This window comes from Vulpes vulpes, chromosome 3 (genome assembly GCF_048418805.1).
Source record: "Vulpes vulpes isolate BD-2025 chromosome 3, VulVul3, whole genome shotgun sequence".
Lineage (NCBI taxonomy): Eukaryota > Metazoa > Chordata > Mammalia > Carnivora > Canidae > Vulpes > Vulpes vulpes.
This window is the reverse complement of record NC_132782.1, coordinates 36,767,481-36,785,497: the sequence shown is the minus strand read 5'-3', so window position 1 is coordinate 36,785,497 and position 18,017 is coordinate 36,767,481. Positions and strand designations below refer to the sequence as shown.

At 37.0% G+C, this 18,017-nt stretch overlaps 1 protein-coding gene across 13 annotated transcripts in view; it reads left to right on the top strand.

Moving 5' to 3' along the window:
• The window catches only part of NLGN1 (neuroligin 1), an 805,972-nt gene that overhangs the window by 28,208 nt on the left and 759,747 nt on the right, over nucleotides 1-18,017 (top strand). The gene's annotated exons all lie outside the window — the stretch shown is intronic.

The window sequence follows — 18,017 nt, the reverse complement described above, 5'->3', positions numbered from 1 at the left end:
AAGTGGAAGGTATAGAGATTTCCCATTTAGCCTTGTCCCACACATATATAACGTCCCACATTTTTTTTCAAATGTTAGAGAGGAGGAGGGACAAAGGGAGAGGGGGAGAGAGAAAACCTTAAGCAGGCTCCACGCCCAGCAGGAGTCGGACACAGGCTGGATCTCACGACCCTGAGATCATGACCTGAGCCAAAATCAAGAGTCAGATGCTTGACTAACTGAGCCCGGTGGGCTCCCTAACCTCCCACATGATGGACATCCTCCACCAGAGTGGTACATTTGTTAAAATCAATGAACCTATGTTGACAAATCATTGTTCCCCCAAGTCTGTTGTTTATAATAGGAATTAATTCTGCGTTTAGTACATTCTGTGGGTTTTAACAGATGGGTAACGATGTCTGGTCACCATTGTAGTGTCATACAGCATAGTTTCACTGGCTTAAAAATCCTTCGTACTTTGCCTATTCAGTGTTCCCTCGCCACTGAGTTCTGACATCTCTTGATCTTACTACTGGCTCCATAGTTTTGCCTTTTCCATAAAGTTATAAAGTGGAAATCATACAATATGTAGGATTTTCAGATTGTCTTTTTTTCATTTTAAATATTTTCCCATCCTTTACTAGCTTTTTTTCTTTTTAGTGCTGAATAATATTCCACTGTCTGAATGTAAGACAGTTTATCCATTCTCCTACTGAAGGACATTTCGGTTGCTTCCAGGTGTTGGAACATTTGTGTAGACCCAAGTTTTTAATTTCTCTGGATCAGTGCCACCAGCATGGTTGCTGGAATGTATGGTAGGAGTATGTTTAGTTTTGTAAGGAATTGATAAACCATCTTCCAAAGTAACTGCATCCTTTTACATTCCCATCAGCCAAGAATGAGACTTCCTATTGTTCCACATCCTCAATAGCATTTGGTGTCAGTGTTCTGATTTTGGCCCTTCTAATAGGTATGGAGTAGTATCTTGTTTTAATTTGTATTTCTCTGATGATCTACAATGTGGAACATCTTTTCCTGTATTTATTTGCCATGTGTATATCTTCTATGGTGAGGTGCCGATTAAGGTCCTTGGCCCATATTTTAACCTGGTTGGTTATTTTCTTGTTGTTGACTTTTAAGAGTTCTTTGTATATTTTGGGTAACGGTCCTTTATCAGGTATGTCTTTTGTACATATTTTCTTCCAGTCTGTAGCTTGTCTTCTCATTCTCTTGGCAGTGTGAATGCTCTGCACAACAGAAGTCTTTAGTTTTAATGAAGTCCAGCTTGTGAGTTTTTTCTTTCACAGATTGTGCCTTTGGTGTTGTACTTAAAAAGTAATTTCCATACTGAAGGAGTTACTGTGTCATTTTAGAGGAAAATAATATTTGAAACCCAGGATCTGGGCGCGAGGTGCTACTACTGGAGTGTCCCTCCTTCTAGGCTTCTCAATGGACACAGCTGGGGAATACACATTTACACAAATTTACGACAATATTTCTGTATCTTTCTATCTAAAGCAATGAGTTTATGTTAAAAATTCAAAGTCTAATCAGACAGCCCAGAATTCATTCTAGTTTTCTCCCTTTCCATATTTGTAAATTTCTTTTTAAAAAATATTTTATTTATTTGTTCGTGATAGACACAGAGAGAGAGAGGCAGAGACAGAGGGAGAGGGAGAAGCAGGCTCCTCGCAGGGAGCCCGATGTGGGACTCGATCCCGGGACCCTGGGATCACCATCTGAGCCAAAGGCAGATGCTCAACCACTGAGCCCCCTAGACGTCCCTCCATATTTGTAAGTTTCTTATCTGTTAATCAGAAGCAAAGCTCTCGGCACATTATTTCCTCATTTGATCAATTCTCCTGTGTGAAACCAGTCTCCCATTGCTGCTACCACTCCTTCCTCTGCATAGACGCCTTCCTTATGCCTCTTGGGCCCCGACAGTGCTCACTGGACCCCACACTTCACGAACACCCTCCTCATCCAGTGTGGGCTCAAACATCTCATGTCTGTGCTGGCCCCTCCGTGGATGCTCTCCTCACCTTGCTCGTCTCCTGATTCCCCACAACTTCTTACCCTGCCGGGTCTGACACCTTGTTCTCGCCCCTCTTGGATCCGTGCCCTGCCCTATGAGGATGCTATCATTAGGTTTTTTTAATCTTTTTTTTAGGTTTTTAGTAAAATGACCCCATATGTCTTACCTCATTACTTAATTGTTTAATAAGGAAAATAAGAGAGTCAGATCTCTCGCATCCTTCAGTAAAATGTCTACTTCATTGTTAGTTTTCTTGTGCAGTTCTTAAGCACCTTGTGGTTTTGTTTGTATTGTGAACATCTATTTTTTGTTTTCACTTAACTTTTAGCATATGGGAAGATTTTATTTATATGCTGAGTGTTTAGTTTATAACCAACCAAGTTCTTGAGCTCTTCCATATAGATTTAATCATTTTCAATTTGGGGATTGCAATTTTATCTTTAAATAGTGATCATTTTGCTCCTTCTTCCTATATACTTAAGTGGACTTTTCCTGTAACATTGATTTCCATATCCCTTTATGCATAATGGAAATTTTCTTTTTTTTCTTTTTTTATTTTATTTTATTTTATTTTATTTTATTTTGGAAATTTTCTTAAATAGATCAAGATTCTTTGCATTTGGGAAGCTCTTGGTTTAGTTGGTATAATTTGTATTTGTAGAAAAGAGTTATTTAAATAAAAATGTCTATAAAATTAATTGTTTAGTGTTAAGAGATTTCTGATTTATATTTTGATTAATGTATCATATTAAAATATGCAAAGTGAAGAAATTTAAAAGAATGAGGTCCTTTTAAATATATTTAAGAATCAGCTAACATACTGATTGATATTTAAGCTTATTAGATTTTTTCCTTCCAAAGAAGTAGAAAATACTCAATTGCAAAGAATTCTAAAATCAACTTTAATCCAAAATCCTTAACCAGATGGTAAGACCAGGTAGGATGGGGAATTATGAAAATAAAACAATTTATCATTGTTGATTCATATCAGAAAATTTTAGGCCTACTTGAGTTACTCAAAATGTTTTCCTTCAAGTTTCCATTTATTTCCTAAAATCTTCTAATGTTATCAAAAGCGAAGAAAAGTAGATTCTAATTTTCATATTCTTGCTCCTGAAATAATACATGATCTCTTTGTAGCAATGGTTTTCAAATTTTCACATGCATATGAATTACCTATGTATCGGGGCTGGGAATTTGCAGTTTAGTCAAACACTCCAGGTGAGTCTAGATCCATGGGCCTCATTTAAGAAACATTGATTTAGAGTGATGCATGTTTAAATAAACGTTTCAACTAGTTCACTTTTGTTCTTTGTGGAGACAAACAAAAGTATTTTTTCTAGCGAGGATATCAGCGTTTAGGGAATAGAGAGCATCGTGTGGTCACAGTTAACTGCATCCTATATATACACTTCAAAGAGTCTGTTGATGTTCATCATTTCTCTGGGACCAAGACCTAAGTTCCTTGAATGTTCCTATCCCTTTTTTTTAGGTTTTTAGTAAAATGATCCCATATGAAATAGTTCTAAAAGGAGTTGCAGAGCTCCTTTGCTTTTAGTTATTGATGCAATTTTCAGTATTTAAGAAGCCTTCTTCCAGGCAAGAGTAAGTTTACAATTACCTGTGAATAGCTACAAAATAGTGCTTGTTCCTTGTAAGCTCCTAAGTATAGCACATGTTTTGGAGGAAATTATTTGGTCATCTGGTCTAATGAAAAACTGAAAAGGTGGCCTAAAGTTTGCCCAACAATCTAAAATATGTTGTTGTTCAATTCTGCATAGCTAATGCTTCACTTTCTCTGTTGGTCCCTTTGCTTTCTGTCATTTCTGAGGACCAGAACTGTGAAGCTTGAGGCCACTCAGGTTCCAAATTTGTGACAAATCCTCCAGGGCTCATTGGACTGGCAGTAAGTTTTCACAGTTTGATTTTCTTTCAACCATTGAAGTGTTAGAAAAGTAGTAACAAAGGCTCCCACGGAAAATAGTTTTGTTCCCTGACTATCCTCCGTAGCCATGACTTACCTCTTTTGTTCCGTGGATTTTTTTTTTTTTTTGTCAAATAATTTTGATAGTTTTCTCCATGTCATATATGGCATGGTTTTCACAAATTGGCATAAGCCTTTAACTGTGTTGTGAGTGTAAGCCACTACGTCTCACATTCTTCCTCCTTCTATTGCCATCATCTGCCATAGGAAAGTTGATTTTATTTTTAAAAATCCTTTAGCCTCTTAAGCTGTTATTTTCACTTTAAATATATGGTGTTTTATGTTACCAAGTCAGATTCCTCTTTTAAAATAGTATAGATATGTATAAAAACCTCATGTTCACTGAAACATTATTTTGTTATATGTTAGCAACAGTTCAATAAAAGACAGTCATTTTTAGGGAGAAGTGTAGTGTAGTCTATTCCATTCACTCATCAAAGAAGGAGGCTAATGACATTTTAAATGAAGGAGAGATATTATGAAGAGAAAATAATGGTTTTGGGATCAGAAAGAAACACCAGTACGAAATTGGCATTGCTTTTTGTAACTATTATCCAGAAACTAACTTGATTGAAAGATAAGGACAAACTCAAAGAATACGTGATCTCCATTACTAGTCGTATTGTTCTTCCTTTATTTTTGTCCTGCTTTTCAGCATGTCTAAAACTCCCTTTTTATTATTATTTTCATTATATATATTTTTAAGATTTATTTATTTATTTTAGAGGAGCAAGAGCAAGAGAGAGAGCACACGTGAGTAAGAGGAGGGACAGAGGCCAGAATCCTAAGTCGACTCCCGTGGAGCCTGACGGGGGCTGGATCCCAAGGCCCGTGAGATCATAACCTGTGCCCAAATGGGAGCTAGATAGTCGATTGACTGAGCCACCTAGCACTCACTGAAAAAGAAAAAGAAAAAAAGATTATTATATAGCTCTCACTGAGAAAGAATCAGTTTTTTGTTTTTTTTTAGCATTTTATTTATTTATTCATGAGAGACACACAGAGAGCGAGGCAGAGATGCAGGCAGAGGGAGAAGCAGGCTCCACGCAGGGAGCCCGACATGGGACTCAATCCCAGGACCCTGGGATCATGATCCGAGCCAAAGGCAGATGCTCAACCACTGAGCCACCGAGGCGTCCCTAGAAATCAGTTTTAAATGACCAACATTAAAAGCAAACTAATTTTTCATTGCTGCTGCTCAAAATGTTAATGAAAACATCTAGATATATTTCTCAATATTCAAGTTATTTCACAGCACTTAGAAGCAAACCTAAGACAGCTACTCATTACGCATTTTCTCTTTGCTATGGTTAGTTGCTCTCAGTCCTTTGCAAAGAATGCATGGCACACATCGGAGTTCCGGGATATATTTTAATAACTTTGAATTTCCTACCACTCATGATCTAGCTCTTGTAATTCAAGGATTTCATGCTATTGGCAAGACACATGGAGAGTATTCTATTTTTGTGGCCAGGAGAATTCATCTTTAGGCATGGTTTAACTCTGTCCCAGTAATGCTGTCGTGTATCTACTAGTTATCATCTGTTTGTGACCCTACCCCACCCAGATCTACATTCTCCCTTTCTCTGTCTTGTTCTGTGCCCTGGAAGGCTGACTTTGATGAACATTCACCAGGCTGCCTTGACAGCTAGCTTCTGGTTTAAATCCGACACATGCTAGTCAGCGACAAGGATGGAGGGTAGGAGAGAGAGTGGGTAATTTTTTTGCTATTCTTTCCCACCATGTGCCATGGTTTCTTTCTTTCTTTCTTTTTTTTTTTTTAATTTTATTTTTTAATTTTATTTATTTTTATTTTTTAATTTTATTTTTATTTTTATTTTTTGCCATGGTTTCTATTAGTGACTGCATCCTCCCATGACTACCACTTGGGCTGGTCATGCGTCCATGCCTCCAGCTCTAACTGTACTTCAGGAACACTTTTTTCTCTTTCCCCATCTTGCCCTTGGGCAAGAAAGAGCTTCTTTCAGTTGCTGTTCTCTGGGTGCTGAAACATTCGTTTTTGGTTGCCTTCACTCTGCCTACACCTCTATCAGTGGTTCCTTTGTTAAAATTCCTTGGTTCGGATTCTGATTCCTGCATGACTGACATAGCATGTAATAGCAATAAGATACACCATATAACATATTTGATTGTCAAACTCTATTCTTAGATATAGAAATAAGGTAGGAAACCTAAAGAAGATCCTTAAGATGTGATCTGTCTAGAAAGTACTTACATTTTTTTCAGCTCCTGCTTTTCCAGTTATTGCAACCAGGTTCTCAACTGCTGGCATTACCTATTACCTCCAATGTGGCTGTGCTTACTGTGGCAATAGGTACTCTTTTACCTTTACTCCTATTGCTAGGACTCCATCACTTACCACGATCAGAAGCCCTTTTTTTTCCTTTTTTTTTTTTTTTTTTTTTTTAGAGAGAGAGGGAGAGGGGGGTAACAGAAGGAGAAGGAGAGAGAGAGAATCTTAAGCAGGCTCTACACCATCGTGGAGCATGATGCAGGGCTCTATCTCATGACCATGAAATCATTACCAAAATCAAGAGTTGGATGCATAACTGACTAAGCCACCCAGGCACTCTGATCAGAAACTTTTTAAGGTGGGATGAGGGAAGATAAGGCTTTTTCAGGAACATAAGTGAAAGGCAGTTGAAGTTGCAATAAAATATACATTGGAATTTATCCAGCACTCCCTTTTACGAGGGACCGTTGATGGATATGACATTATTTTTAATCCCAGTTGTGCTCTCTGGTTCAAAGCTTGTAGCTGGCTTTTCCTACTCTGACCTGACTCTTTATTTAGTTTTATTGGACTTAGCCACTTGTTTGGCTATTCACTTTTGATGCCCCGTAAAGCTCCCCCAGACTACAATATGCCAGGTGTCAGGTGAGAGCCACCATCTTTGTCTCCCCCAGTGCTGTTCCCAACACCATTAGTCTTGGTTTGGCTTCTGCTAATCCCTTTACTTTGATCATTACCACCCCTTACTCATCACACCTTCCTCCAAGCCCACCACACACCCTTGCGCTACCATCCCCGCTGCTTTTTGGTTTGCCATCTTTGCCTTCCTTGACTCGGCCTTCCCTGTTATCACTCACTCTTCAACTATTGCCATCATCATCACCACCAACTCTGTATTTTCCACCAATTGCCAGTTGAATAGTTTGTTTCCTTCTCAATTGCAGCCCTTACACTGAGCTCCCAAATATCTAATCCCCACAGATGATGAAGTTTGGTATTTGGGACTTTGTTTTTAACACTATGGACTTAATATAAAGAGAGGAGCTTACTCCTCAAAGATTCATTAGTTTGGGGTTATAGCAAATGCATATGGGTGTATAAAATAGATCACTTGAGCAAATAGATCTTGAGCAAATAGATCACTTTGGTTATTTTGATTACTTGGTTATTTTGAGAAAATTTCACTTTAACAGTATTTTTTTTCTTCCTTGGACTCTATTTCCAAACCAAACCCCTACGTATTTGCCAGTGGAGAAAATCTTATATCCCAGATTCTTAAATGTTTTGTGCAGTAAAATTTCTATAACGGAAATCCAATTTCCTGGTTAAGATAGGAGTAGAGTTTAAATAAGGTGATGAAGAAAACATGTGTCTTATATATGTTGTCTTTCCTACTAAAACTATATAAAAATTATCACAAATTACATCTTTATCTCCTATAGCTCCAATTTGTGATCATTCCTTGTTTATTTGGATTCTAGTAAGACATGATGGGTTAAATTATCTGCTTATCAACTATCTTTTTTTTTTTAATTTTTATTTATTTATGATAGTCACAGAGAGAGAGAGAGAGAGAGGCAGAGACACAGGCAGAGAGAGAAGCAGGCTCCATGCACCGGGAGCCCGACGTGGGATTCGATCCCGGGTCTCCAGGATCGCGCCCTCGGCCAAAGGCAGGCGCTAAACCGCTGCGCCACCCAGGGATCCCTGCTTATCAACTATCTTGTGTTGAATTGCTTATTTTCCCCGCACCTTTTCTCTGACACTATGGATTTCAATCAAATTACAAAATAATAAAAAAACCTTAAAAATAAAAAAAAAGATAACTATGAAATAAAAGAAAGAACCAAATGAAAGATCTGCCAACTTTCTTCAGAAAATTTTGATCAAATTTTGATAAAAAAATTGGCTCAGTGGTTGAGCATCTGTCTTTGGCCCAGGTTGTGACCTTGGGGTCCTGGGATCAAGTCCTGCATCGGGCTCCCCACAAGGAGCCTGCTTGTCTCTCTGCCTGTGTCTCTGCCTCTCTCAGTGTGTCTCTCAGGAATAAATAAATAAAATTTTTTAAAAAAGAAAAAGTTCCCCAGATTCTGGGTTAATATACCACAAGTCCTGGGATCAAAGATCCAGTATGCAGTCTTTCTTAAACAGTGTATAATATGAAACTCTTATTTAAAAATAAAATTAACGTGATCCTGAGATCTCCTAATAATTAGGAATCATTGAGAAAAAAAATCATTTATTTTTATAGTTTTTTTTCCAAGTTTAGGGTTACCATGTTTAAGAAAGTCATATACAAACTGGATTATTTAGGGACCATTCAGTGACTAAAGAGTTTGAAAATGGGACCTCTGATGAAAGCTTAAAGGAATTAAATGATTCAATACAGAGAAAAAATGAAGGTATACTTGCCTTTGGGGGTTAATGAGCCCTAAATCTTCCTTTTTCTTCCTTAATGTTAAGAAGAGGGAATGTTAAGAAGAGTAATATATGTTAGCAAGAAAAGTAAAAGCCATAGTTTCTATGTGGACATTTTTAGAATTCTCTTTTCTGAAGTTCTTCAAAAATAGACTTAACCTGGAGAAATTTTCCAGCATTTCCCAATTTACAGTCAGTAGAAACACGGTTTTTCAGTTATATTTATTTTTCTAAGGTTTCTTTGGTCAAAGATGTTTGGGAAATGTAGCATATTATACTCCCTTTTGGATATTGGCAATACACGTTAGCATATTGTAGGCTCTGAGAAGTCCTGGAAAGGTAGGAACTTCTTGAAGTCTGTTTAATGTGTAGGCAGCAAAGTTTATTTGCACAAGGGAAAAACCCCCTTTTCCCCCCTAGTACACATTACATTCTTTACTTTGTTCTTAAAGAAGATCTGTTTAGGGAGCACTGGTTTAAAGCCTGGAGAGGATGAATTTCCAAACCTGTTGAGGCTCACTGTTGACTTTTAAGATTGTATTAAGAAATGGTTATGAACTTGTGGATGGAGTTTAATCCACGGGATGAATGGGAGTTAAATGAGAAATATGTAGGAAACTATACAAAGGAATTACCTTGAGGTTGAGTAAATGCTTTATGCTTCTATTCCCATGAAATATGGGTACCAGGATGTAAACACAAGGGAAAATGTACTGGTTCCACGTATTTGGAGAACCTGAGGTTTATTTTATACTGTTAAAAGTATTCTTCATGCTCCTCCAGAATAATGTATATGAGGTGTATGTTAAATCCATTAAATTACCAGGCCATGATGTAAACGCCTGGTTGCCTTCCACATTAATCTTAGTATTCTGAAATAAACCTCAAGAAATTTGTATTATAGAAAGTCGAGGTGCATCTTATCCCTTTTAACTTCAAAATCATGACACTTGCATTCAAATTATGTAAAAATATGTGTAAACAGCAATTAGCTTAAATTTGGAGGAATGAAAATGTCCTTGTAGGTTGGAAAAATGCCAACATTTGGGAGCTTAATTCTGTTACCGGGTTTCCCCCATACAATGGTTTATGTTGAGTACATTGTCAACTTACTCTTGCTTTAAAAATTGTTAAATATAGAAAATTGTAATTCTATAAAGAACCAGAAGGGATTTTGAATGTATGAAGAGTATTGAGTTATTGTAGTTGTATTTAAAGTTTGTTAAATGGTTATTTTTCCCTTTGAAATACTAATCCTATTGCATCTAATTCTTTCTAATTATTTTCATTCTAGTGTTAACTTGGTTTAGTCCTTCTTTTTAATAAAGTAGATTACATTTTTCTTGTATCCAACTAAAAATAATGTGTTACATTCAGCTATCCATTCTAAGTGTGTAATCCAAGGGAGGATAGACTTCTACAGACTAATTTTTATAATTGTACTTTGTTACCTCATAAATGATTGTGTACATATGTCTGTATCAAAGTGTTTAAATTTGATTTCAGATTTCTTGTATATTTTTGGTAATTAGTAAGTCTTAACATTAGACTTAAAAGCTATAAAATATTATTTTCATGATTGGTTTTGAAACTTTAAAACATTATATTCTTTTTGAAAGGTGTTTGATTCATTCTGTCAAAGTTTTATAAGATTTCATGATAAGCACTTTGGAAGACTGTGTAGCCAAGAGATCCTGAATGTAAGGATATTAATAACTTGGCTACTAGCAGTAGTTTTACAAGTTTTAAAATTTACAGTCTGCCAGATTAATTATAGTATGACTTGGTTGAATCACTAAAACACACACACACCTTTGATTAAGCCAGAAACCTTCAGGATTAACAAAATATAACTTTATAAGTCTATGTAACGAGTTTAGAAGAAATGATAGAGTGGTTTGAAGTCAGCGTATAATAAAGCATTTGCACCACTTATCTTTCCAGGGGAGGCAATTAGTTGTGAATTTTAAAGTGGAAACACAAGATTTAAAATCGAATGCCAAATTTTAGTTTTTTCTCTTTGATGACACAGTATTCATGAAAGGATAAAATGAAGCTTTTTATGACTAAATCATTGTTTTTTGAAACTGTGCTTTACTCCCAATATATGTTATTACAACTTTATCCTGATTTCCACTGCCTTGAAATTTTTCTAAACATTGTTTTCTAATTAGGAAAGCATTTAATGAGAAGGGAGAAAAGAGTAAGTGACATATATTTGTATTTTCAGTATCCATAAGATTTGGCCTCAAGTCTCTATATAGACTATGTAGAAGTGCTCTATTTTTGCTGGTTTATAACAGATCTTTAAGTTTACTTCCAGACTTGGACTTTGCATATTTAATTTCCAACTTTCATCAGTATTTACTTTTCTCAATTTACGAATTTCTGTTCCTTTAGGAGGAAAAAAGTATAAACATTACTGTTAGGTTATAAATTTTTTTCTAGTGAACAATTTCATTGTATTTTCTCAGTGGAAAGGCTATTATGCAAGTTAAACTCATAACCATTAAGTACTGAAAATTGTAATGCTATAAAGAATCAAATTCTTTCAAGGTAATGCAATTTTGAAATAGATCATTTATATCTCCTCATACTTGTTCATTGACAGCATGCCACTTTGTAAATAACAACTCACTTAACTGACCAGTGAACATACTTTCTTGGGCAAGAAGCTATATATGATTATATTGACACTGGTATTAATTTGCTCATAATTTATGCGTCAGTTTGTTTTTGGTGATATCTATATCTATCTATCTATATATATATATATTTTAACTTGAAAAAAATCTGCAAAAAAATCCAGTTTGAAAATAGAGCACGTACAGGCACCTTTTTAAAAGCCTTGGCAACATTACAATATGAAGGTTGTAGAAATTCAAAATTACAGTCATGTTTATAAAACTCTGACTTAAAACATTTTTTTCAGAAAGTCCAGTGCTTGTTTTTTTAAGGTTATTATAGAATCCATTTCATATTTGATATTATGTTGTATGCTTAGATAAAACGACTGATGGATTTCTGTGGCTACCTGTCCGTGTAGCAGAAGGAGAGCAGGTAATGCTGCTCATCTAAGTGGATAGGCTCTAATATCCATAAAATGGAAGATAAAACTTAGGCTTCTGCTTGAATTCAATGAGCCACTGATGTAATTTCATGCAAGTCCAGTATACATTTATTCCACCTTTACTTCTGCCATTTTTTTTCTTCTCATCTTGACGAGGTAACTTTTGCATAGTTGATTTATGATCTGGATATTACAACTGTTACTTTAAGTGCAGATGTGTCGACTTTGGTCTTTAAAAACTGCCTGCCCCTGATTCTTACCATTCTGTGAAAGTAAAGTCCAAGACCAAAAAATATATATTCTTCTTTTTACTTTCTTCAGTTTGGTTGCCTTAATGAAAATGGATAATGATCAGAAAGACTAAAATTTGAAAATACTCTTATCATATCATTCTTTATATTCCCTGCCTTCAAAGGCTAGATGTTCACAACTGTAGGCTTCAGGATCACACTGAGATAATTAGTTCATTTTTCATACACCTACACACATATACACACAAATATTCACATATATATACATCTACATTACATTTTATGGTTTTTAAAATCATAAAAACCTGTTTCTGGTATTTTATTCTGCTGCTTTAGAAATGTAAACTATAAGGAAATATGTGAAAAGCTCATATGAAGAATCATCATGGGTTTTTGTCAATCAGTACCTTTTCTTTTATCTGATATTACGGTAGAATTATCTCTTACATATGTATGACCTTCCCAGCTTAATTAAAGCTTAATTCCCAGGCCCAAAACAACTCTTCAAGGAAAGCATACGTGTTTCAAATTATAGAACTGAAATCGGAGACTTGGAGAGATTAGGTAATTTGCCAATGATCACACAGCTAGTTAATGGCTGAACTGACTCCAATTCTAAGCTTGTTGCCTTCCCCATGTGGTGAGCTCAGTTGTTATCCTTTGCACTAATACACTAATGCTTTTAGAACCTGCTGAGGTATGTCAGACGATTTTCTTCCACACTAAATGGCTTCATATGGCTAAACCTTTGCATTGTGCTTTTTATAGATCAGCAGCCTTCTTCCCCATTCTTGGTTGATTCCACTAGGGTTTATTTTCTTTGTGCTTGCACCAGGGCAGCTGAGCACTGTTGGAGGAAATCAGAAAACAGGGAAGTTTGGGAACACTTTAAATTCACACTGCCCAACTACAGCTGAGCCCTCAGCACAATCTAGCCTTTCTCTGGTCTCCCCCTCTGTGTAATGAGCAGCTCAACTTTTCTACCTTCGGCAGACGTGATTTATTCACTTCTCCCTCACTATGAGCAGATGACTCCTCTTTCTGCTTTATAGAGAAAAGAAAAGAAATCAGATAGAAATTTGGTCAACTTTTTTGCCAGCATTCACATTCACATTTTTTTATTGCTCCATTAAAATGAAAGTCATGCTTTGTGGAATACTTACAGTACGTAAACTTTCTTCTAGATGTTGTGTATAATGTGAACAAGCCAAACTACTTTCTTGGTCTCATGGAGCTATCATTCTATAGCAGAGACAGTAAACTCATATACAAGTTAAATATAGTTGGCAATTAAAAAAAAAAAAAGGTAAGTTCTTGGAAGAGAATAAAGCAGGTGATATGAAACACAGTGGCTTGGGTGGGAAAAGGCAGCTTTTACTAGGGTGGAAAGGGAAGATGCCTTTTGGGAGGTGGTATAACACAGTGATTAAGAGTGTAGACTGAGATCTGGATACTACCAGTTACAAGCCGCGTAACCCCGAGAAGTTTACTTCAACTGTTTCTGACTTTCCTCATTTGTAAAGACCTTTATAATGGGATTAATATGAAGATTAAATATAAGTAATGTATTTAGAATAGTGCCTGCATTATAGGAAATGCTCAATGATCATAGCTATTGCGTCTTCCAGATACCACTCACGTACTCAAAAGCGTTCATTTGAAGAGGGTGTAAGGAAGGGGCCATTCACAGAGGTGTGGGCTTAGCAAAGAGAATGAGCAGGAGATGGCAAATCACCCAGATAATGACAACAGTGGTAATCCATTAATTTTTACCTTCAAGTCTGAACGGACAAACAAATAGTGGTGTTACTTGCCAGGGCCTGGTGGGAAGAAGCAGTAGCTATGGCATAGTGGGTCGTGTCCCTAACATGCACCGTGGTCATGGGGAAACTTGGCCACTGTCTAAAGAGTGGCTTGGCAGGGGAGACCCTGGGGAGGGAGAGAGTGGGTAATACCCTGACCTCTGTCTTCCTGTTCTTCAGCCTTTCAGCAGTTCTTAGTATCAGGACACTCTAGCAGAATTCAGAGATAAGGGAGTCTAGGTGGGGCAAGCAGGGGAGGTCATCCTTCCAAGGCGCAGAGGAAGGAAGAGGAGGGGCAGACAGTAGGCAGTCAGATACCATCAGATGTTTGACCTGAGTCAGATCATTCTGAGATGAGAGGGAATAGTGCCAGAAAGAGAGGACATCAATGCCCAGAAGCAAGGTCACTACATGTTATCGTGCAGATGTTGTACCACATAACTCTAGGGCTGGTATTCGTAGGGGCGCTGTCCACAAAAGCAGAGATAGGAGTGTGGTTCGAATGAAATAAATAAGGGATATGGAGGGAGAGATGCAACTGGGGAGATGGGCAGGACCAGATCATCTAGGTTTTTGTAGATCACGCTAAGGAGTTTGAATTTTACTTTACATGTAATATGAAGGTCCTAAGGATTTTCAATGAGAAAGTGGCTTGATCTAATTTGTATTTATCAAAGACAATTTTGGTACTACCTGCCGATTGAATTGTGGGCATGCAAGTGTAGAAGCAGGGAGATTGTCACTCAGCGAGAGATGAGGGTGGCTTAGGCCAGAGTGGAGGTCATGGGGAGATAAGTGGACTGAATCTGGATATGTGGAAGGAAAGGCCCTAAGGTTTTCTGGTTGACTGCATTTGGGGGGAGTTAGCAATGATGAAGAAAGAGGAATCAAGGATGATTCCAGGTCTTTGGTTTAAGCAACTACGTGTATGAGATTGGCATTTACCAAGAGTTAAAACCTGTAAGTAGAAGAAATGTATGTGTTTTGCATGTATGTGTTGGTGACGGTGTAGGGAAGTTGGAGGGAGTGATAGGTGGTAATTACAAAATCAAGAGTTCTAAGGTGTCCATGAGGTGAACAAGTAGACATATGAAGGAGATAGTCCAGCAGTTGGTGGTAAATTAAGGCCTCAAATACATGTTAGATGTCATCAGTATATTAATTTTAATGATATTTAATGTTATGGAGAGGACTGTTAAAGAAGAGGATTAAGGCTTGAGCCCTGGAGTCTACCTCAATGTTGAGGGATCCAACACGGATGTAAACAGCATAGAAGAGTGAGAAGAAGCTGATAATGAGGTAAGAAGGAAACCAAGAGTGTCTATGACATGTAAATAAATAAATACATATAAATATGGAAGTGTCTCTAGAAACATGGAGTGATATCCAGTGTCCTGCAGAGCTGAACATGCCGCCTCCTGCTTTCATTCTCAGGAAGCTTACCCTGAGGATCATTCTTTTTCTGTATTGTGCAGCTTCTGCTTTATATTGGATTCTTCCGATCATCACTTAAATATATTCAACTATTTCCTCTCTTAAAAACAAAACCCAAACCAAGTCAGACCAGAAACCGCAAATCTCTCCCCATCTCTCCAGATCCAGCAACTTCCCCATCCTTCAGTATTTCAGTCATTTCCAAGAGCTGTCTAAACTCTCAGTTTCTAGTTCTTTATCACCTAGACAGTTCTTAATCCACTTAATTGAGTTGTGATTCTTTTGATAGCAAGTTACAAAATGCCCGGCTAAAAGTTACCTAAAAATGAAGATTTACTTTTCTGTATAAGAAGAGACCATATGTTTAATTCAACAGTTCAGGGCTGTTGATGATTTGTGATCTTTTTGGGCTTTCCCTCATGGGTACTAAGGAGCTACAGCTGTTCTGAGGGGTTGTCTTCACATAGGACTTGCGAAAAGTTTCACATTTCATTAAGGAAGAAAAACCTTTCAAGAAGTCATCAGCAGAGGGCACTCAGGTTCCTCTGGCCAACGCTAGAACGGGTTCTCTAGCTGCAAGGGAGGCTGATAAAGTGGGGCTCTGGCATCTTTAGCCTCGGTGGTAAGAGAAGGCTCTGACAGCAAGAAAGAAGAGGACAGAGACCGTCAGGTAGGCAATAGAATGCTGGCTGCCACACTACTCAAATATTGCTTCTACTGGATTCCCCAAAAGAGCTCTCACATTCATTAATGATAGCAGCTCCATTATGATTTTTAGTTTTTTTTATAAAAGATTTATTTATTTATTCATGAGAGACACACAGAGAGAAAGAGGCAGAGACACAGGCAGAGGGAGAAGCAGGCTCCATGTAGGAAGCCCGATGTGGGACTCAATCCCAGGACCCAGGGATCACGCCCTGTGTCAAAGGCAGATGCTCAACTGCTGAGCTGCCCAGGCATCCCTGATTTTTAGTTCTTTCTTCACTTGACCTCCCTTCTTTTTGGAAAAAAAACAAAAACAAAAACAAAAAAACAAAGCAAACCACAAACCTTCTTCTTTGGATTCAGGGGCACACTCTCTGCATTCCTTCCTTATTGTCTACTTCTCAGTGGCATCCCATTGTTCTTAGGATAAACCCAAATTCCTATCCTAGCCCACCAGCCTGTGCATGTGTCATGCCTAGATCCCCTGCCATTCCTACTTTGCCAAAGACGACATCACTCCTTGATTTCTGCCCTCCAGCTACTTGGATCTTCTTTCAGACACTTGGACTAGGCACCCCTCCCCAGCCCCAACCTTAGAGCCTTCCTATGTGCCATTTAGTCTTTTCCCCTGGAATGCTTCCTATCCCTTCATCCAGTTTATGCCTGTCTTCCAATTTCGGTTCAAAAGTCACTTCATCAGGGAATTACTTCTTAAGTCTTAAGTGTGCCCAATATTGCTCCCTCTTGCAGTATTATGGTTTCCTGCACTTTCCTTTTGTTCCTTTCATCAGTTTGTATATTTATGAGATTACTGATTAATGTCTCCTCCAGTAGACGAAACTACTTGATCCTATAGCAGTATCTGTTTAGTTCACCATTTTATTCTTAATGCTCATCTCATTGCATATCTCAGTTAACTATGTAGTTTTTTAATGAGTGAATGAACAAATTTCATGTCTTTCAATTAACCACACCCATAATCCTAATTTCCTGTTTCCACTTTGCTGGGAATTAAGCAGATCCTCAAGTCCTTTCAGGTGTGTGTGTGTGTGTGTCCTCATGTATGTGTATATGAATGTCATAGCAAGTAGGCTTGGAAAGAAGTATTAACAGCTCTCTGGTAACTAATGCACAAACTCTATGACGTTTATTTGGTTGATCAGAGCCTTACATGCTAATTTTCTGGTTCCTGAGTTTGTTGTGGTAAGCAGAGACTAACAAGTAGGTGGCTTCTAGATCAGTGAGATATTATTTAATTTCTTATTGAAAATAAGATCATGGGAAATTATGGCAGAGTTTTCTTTCCTCACATTTTTTCCTCATAACTGAAATATTCTGAAGAAATTACTATCTGCTTGCACTTAAAGGAGAAAAATAAAACTATTACCATTACTATATTTATGATAATTTTGTGCTCTAATGATAAGCCATATACAGACCCATTTCAAGAGAGTCCTTATAATAGGTTTGAGTGAGAGCAAGTCCTAAATAATTTGGAGTTAAAGACCATAATAGCACTCTTTGTAAAGGTGTCACATACATATTTTAATTTTATTTAAAAAGCAATTATAATCAGGGATTTTATTTATAAAGCTATTACCCAAGGTTATTGGGAATTTTTGAGCTTTTATTTAAAATAAAAATATTGTGTGAGGAGCAATTATTTTTCTAGCAAATGTAGATGAAAGTTGGCAACACAGAATTATTTTTTGCAATGAGAATTCTTAAATACATACCTTAAACAGTAATTTTAAAAATCAATATTTATTAATTACCATATTAATTAGCACATATTTAGAGAACTAATGTAGGCTAGAAACTGTGGCAGTAAGTGTTGATTACAAAAATCAGGGTTGGAATACTTCTATAAATCATGTAGGAATTTTTATGTGCTATAATTATCCTTTGGACTTATAACAGTGTATTATAGGTATTCTTAGTTATTTGTGAAATATTCCTAAGATTGCTGAAAGCAGATCAGAGGAAAGAAACAAACAACACTGAGTTAAAGGATCCAATGTGTTTCATAATTAAGACAACCAATGTGGCCTCCAGAAAATTAAGGGGGCTTAGTGCTTAGTTTAG